This window comes from Bubalus bubalis, chromosome 10 (assembly GCF_019923935.1).
Source record: "Bubalus bubalis isolate 160015118507 breed Murrah chromosome 10, NDDB_SH_1, whole genome shotgun sequence".
NCBI lineage: Eukaryota > Metazoa > Chordata > Mammalia > Artiodactyla > Bovidae > Bubalus > Bubalus bubalis.
The window spans coordinates 29,005,035-29,011,034 of NC_059166.1; positions in this window are offsets into that span (position 1 = coordinate 29,005,035).

Here is a 6,000-nt window from a genome sequence, read left to right on the forward strand (position 1 = left end):
TCCAGGGGGATCTTCCTGACCCAGGGATTGAACCCACACCTCTTGTGTCTTCTGCACTGGCAGGTGGATTCTTTTCCACTGAGCCAGCCTCCTTTTAATTCCATGGGCCTGCCCAAGACACTCATTGTGATGCCAACTTAGCAGAGTCAGAACTGCTATCCTCCTCCACCTGGAGTGGCCATTCTTTGCCCTCGAAGGAGGCATTACACCAACTCATAGCATTTCCCAGTCTGGGGATCAAAGTAATAGTTCAGACACGCGTCATACAACAGAGTCAGCACTTCCTTGTCCTCTTCCACACTCATGTCTTCTTTACATTGAGCACTCAAGGTTCTAGAAGAATCCTGATGCTGCTCTGCTGGCTGTTGACTAGGAGGAGCAATCAGTGGGCTCAGCATACTTAACCAGTCCCTGTTATGTTGGAGGGTCTCCTGTGGAGACATGAGTCAGCAGCGACTCACCGCGGGGACAGCGGCACCAGCAGCAGCAGTGCTGGGAGGTGCCCCTGGGCACGAGCCCTCCCAGAGATCGCCAACAATCCCACTATAGAGCCTGTAGACTTCAGGGCTCAATAAAGCTATTTTTTAAATGAATTTTTTTTGGAGTATAGTTACCTTACCAAGTTGTGTTAGTTTCTACTTATAGCAAAATTAGTCAACTCTCTCTCTCTATATATATATATATATATACACACACACACATATATCCCTTTCAATAAATCTTTTAATTTTTTTGCTTTGCATTTTGAAATATCTATTATTTGGGTTTTTGAAGGATAGACTTGTGAAGCCTGTCAGATGAAATCCTAATTAGACTTGCTAGACCACACTAAGTTCCAGCCAGAACGGAGCAGAGTTGAGCAGGACTTGAGGCATTCATTGATCTTGAAAAAGAAAAGTGAAAGTGTTAGTTGCTCAGTCATGTCCGACTCTTTGCAAACCCATGCACTGCAGCCCGCCAGACTCCCCTGTCCATGGAATTCTCCAGGCAAGAATATTGGAGTGGGTTGCCATTTCCTTCTCCAGGGGATATTTGCAACCCAGGATCGAATCCCAGTCTCCTGCATTGGAGGCAGATTCTTTATCATCTGAGCCACTAGGGAAGCTCATCACTGATCTTGCCCCACGATCAAATGGCAATTCCACACTTACAGGTTCTCAGGCCAAAAACTCTGGAGCCATCTTTTTTTTCCCCTGTTTCAGTCACATCCCATATTCAATCTGTCAGTAAATTCTCTTGGATCTAAACTCCAAAATACAACATTTCTCACAACTACCTTATTCCAGGCCAACAGCCTTTCTCATCTGGATGATTTCTAGAGCCACGTGGCTAGTCTTCTTCTTTGCTCTTGCCTCACTCTCATCTGGTCTCAGCAGGGTAGCCGGGTGATCTTCTAAATGTAAATCAGATCATGTCACTCTTCTGCTCCTAATCCTCCAGTGTCTCCCCATCTCATAAAGGTAAAAAAAACAACCAAAGTTCTTCTCATGGTCCCCAAGACCCTGGATGATCTAATTCCTTAGCTCATAATCTCTCAGACCTCATTTCCTGATTTCAGCTATTCTCACTCTGCTCCAGTACACTGACTCTGCTGCTTGGCCCTAGAATGAAAATGCCCTTGCCCCGAGGCCTCTGTACCAGCTGCTTCCTGGAGAGCAGTGCTAGAAAGCCATAGGCTCATGCCATCACCTCTAGTAAGTATTTACTGGAACGTTGCCTTACCACTCAGGTTTCCCTCATCATTCAGTCTAAAGTTGCAAACTACCCATTACAATTCTCTCTGCTCCTCATTTTTCCCCACAGCACTTAAACCACTTAATGCACTGTAGTTTACTTATTTATCTTGTTAATTGTTTATCTTTCCCTCCTCCACTAGGGCTCTCATTTTGTTTGGTTTGGTTTTGTTCCCACAGCTGTCTCTTCGTTCTCTAGAACAGAACCAATGCACAGCAGATGTTCAATTCATATTTGTCAGATAATTTAATGAAACAAGAGTAGAACCACTGAGATCATGGGAGAAGTGGTGAGGAGGACAGGAGGGGGAGCTTTTCTTATCATTTTGTACAAGCTGCTGCCTATTCTTCTCCATAAGTTAGTGTGAGAGAGCAAGCCACTCTTGACAAAGTTGTAATAATGGAGATAAGCAGAGAATAGCTTGTGGGCAGCTCTGAGCAGAGAGCTCTCCTAGAGTAATTGTTTCTTCTTCCAACTCGTGTCATTTCGTAGGCATTGTTTGTTCTCCTTGGATAGTGGTCAAGCCCAGAAGTCCCATCCCAGATTTTCTTTAAAAGGATGGAGGGAGAGACATTGGAAATGTGAAAAGGGCATGCCCACTTTGATGAGGAGGAATTTTAGAGAGTGTTCTCAAAATAGGGTTGAGATAAGAGTTCATGGCATAAATTCATTTCTAGGATGGGTTCTCATAGGACAGCAACCCAAGATCAAGCTTGGGATTATTTGCATGAGTTCTATGGAGCTTCCCAGATGGCATTAGTGGTAAAGAATCTGCCTGTCAATGCAGGAGATGCAGAAGACACTGGTTCTATCCCTGGGTGCAGAAGATTCCCTAGAGTAGAAAATGGCAATCCACCCCAGTATTCTTGCCTGGAAAATTTCATGGACAGGGAAGGCAGGCAGGTTACAGTCCATGGGGCCTCAGAGTCGGACATGACTGAATGACTAAGCACATACATGAGTTTTATGACATCAAACATGAGTTTTATGACATCCTTAGCAATGGCTTTTTTGCCAGAAAAAAATACTATTCAGAGGATATTTGGATTGTTTTCAATTAATACTTGATTTATGAGAATGACAAATTCAAATCCCTTATTATTCTTTGTTTCTCAGTTCAACTTATAAACCTTATTACTCTGTTTATAAATCTGGCAGTCTTTAAACAATCACTCTTAAGAGGGCTTTTACAATTTAAGTGAATTATTCTCGATATCTATAAATTTAATATATTTCATATTCTTTTGACTATCTCAATTGTATAACACAAAGTTTTCAAAAACTGTAAGAGATCTGATAGTTTACTCCAATTAGAAGCTAACAAATTAGCTTGTCAATATTTTTTCAATGCTGACAGCTGATATGAGACTCCTGGGTCAGAGACAAAGAGCTTTAACACTCATGGCAATAACATGACACAGAGTATCATCATTTTGTATCAGTTCACTGTTCAATAGGTCTGGGTTAGAACCCAGATATAATATGACAACTAAATTTAATGTGATATCCTAAATGGGATCAAGAAACAGAAAAAAAAGGACATTAAGTTAAAATTAAGGATTTCTGAATAAAGCATGGACTTTAATTAATAAAAGGTATCATGATTGGGTCATTCATTATGACAAGTATATATTACCAACATCAGATAATGATAAGGGAAATTAGGTGTAGGTATATCTTCATAATTTTTTTATAAATTCAAAACTATTTTTAAAGAGTTTCTAAAGTTCAGTAGATAAAAAGTATTAAATAATAGAACATATTGTACTTGAATATTGAAAACACTGTGAAAATTGTAGTCAGTGACTAAAGTTCAGAACACTGGTTTTGCACTTACCAAGGATGTGTGAACTAGCTGCTGAACACTCACTCTTCCTCACCACTGTGATGTAAGAAGATGTGTGATCTAACCGCATTAGTGTCCACCCATAGGTTACAATTTCAGATGACTCTTAGGCAGCACTAATTAGAATTCGTTCATCAACCACCCTGAGAATGAGCAGAGACTAACCACCGAAAGCAGAGCTGAAACTTCTCCAAGGGTGAAACATGTCTTTCTCTGGAGGGAACTGGGGCTCCTTGGTTTCTGGGTTCTCAGGGGATTTCTTAGGTGGGGAGTCACCGGTAACACCAGGCTCTGGTTTACCACAGGGACATGGCTCTCCAGAAGCTTGTGTCTTTCAGCAATCTCCTTGGTAAACATGATTCCTTATTTGCACAGGCAAGACCTCACTCTGGAGGTGGAGAGAGAGTTAAGGACCACACTCACTGATGCGCCATCCCCAGTGGCTCCCTACCTTCTGTCATCCCACCCTGTTCACAATCATCTAGGGATTGCGGTACTGTCCTTCCATCAGCACTCAAGGTCCCAACATGAGAGAAGAGAGCATCAACATTTCTCATCTGTAAAATCGAGGACAACAGGAAAGGGCTGGTCTAAGCCGGTGGTCTGGAACTTTAGCCTATGTGAGAATCTCTGGAGGGCTTGCTACAATGCAAGTCAGTGGGTTCCCCTCCAGGGTTTCTACTCAACAGAGGGTCAATAACTGACACTTCCAACAAGTCCCTGATGATACTGATGCTCCTGGTTGGAAAGACATTCTTTGAGTACCACTGGCTTAAATGATCTTGAGGACATCTTTCTACTTTCATATGTATTGAATTCATGTATCTCAGACTCAAGTGATCATAAAAATCACCTGGGATTTAGGTTAAATATACAGATCAGCAGACTCCTCCGCAAACCTTCTGACTCAGAATCACCAGGAAAGCACCCCAAGTGATTCTTAAGATCAGAGGAGTTTAAAATGTTCACTACATAAAAACTCAGGGTGCCAGCAGTGAAGGTGGTGTTAGGTTGGAGTAGGGCATGGTGGGAAGATCACAGGCCATCAAGGACAGCACACAGCCCCAGAAGAAATGGCTAACGCTGAAGGAGGGGGTGAGAAGGAATTGTCAGGGACACGGTTAAATAAATTATGTATAGCTCTAATACTCCACATGTCCATGGATCTAATCATAGTCACTTATATTTGCCTAATGTCTTACATCTTAAAAGATACTCTTGTAAAATGAGTTGTGGTCTTATTACCCCCACCATAACATTCTGGAAACAGAGACTCAGAGAAGCTAAGTGACACGACCAGCATCACAAAGCTATGAGTGGCAAAATCAGGACTAAAGTTCTTCTAAAGCCTAGACCAGTGGGTTTCTTCCCAAATAGCATTATTTGAAGTTAAAGAGCTTCTTTTCTTTAAACTATATGATCCATGCATCTCAGGAAACAAAATTTCATCATGAAGATGCTCATTTCTTTGAATGTTTTGAAATCAATGATGGAAGTCTCTTTTAAAATAAAAATATTCTAAACCTTCATCGCCTAATACATGAGTGGGTTTGGGTAGATAGGGAGTAGAATGCTGATCCTAGTCTAGTAGGTAATAAAGCATATGCCACCTCCATAACCCCACCTCGTTCTGGCAGGAGGTAGGAAGAAAAAATTATAACAAAGGAAAGAACAGTGAGTAGGGATGCAGATTCCCTCAAAGGTATGTTTTGAGGGGAGGGGTAGGGTGAGGAGTGAGTCATAGATCCTGCTTCCCAATTTTGCCTGCAGGGTCCCCAGTAATGCTACTCAATTCAAATTAAACAGAAACTAATACTGATTCTGGTTGAAAGCAATATGAGGCTTTCATTTGACCTAAATTCTCCTCTAATAGGTTAAGGGACAAAGAGAAACTTCTCCTTATAGAGGAAGACCCTGCCCAATGATAGCAACCAAGATGCTCCACGTAAAAGACCATGTTCAAAATGCTACCAGCCAAGAAAGAAGTCTTATTTAGAATGAGACCAAGAATCTTCCTGGAGTTATTTCTGGCCCTCTTCTCTGAAAGGCAGATTCAGGACCGTGTTGTTTTTCCCTGGTGTGACCGCCCCCCTTCTTTCCCGCAGCTTGTTTGTTGGGCAGGGGGAGCTGCTCGATTAAACAAGAGACTCAAGGAGAAGGCCGTTAGAAAATTGGAAAGAGCAGCAGCTAGAGACCAGATGCTCCTGCCTTATAAATTAGTAGAAGATTATGCACAGCCAGCTGTACCATATAAATGCCCAGTTTTTATACCACACCATGACCCTCTGTGTTTATCATATGGTCCAGCATCTGGTCAATTCCATCCCCAACTCCCATATATCTATTCAAATCAAGCATTGGCTGGGGATTTATTTATGTATATGCTTCAATCTCAATCAGGATACCCTCCTGAGGTCCTA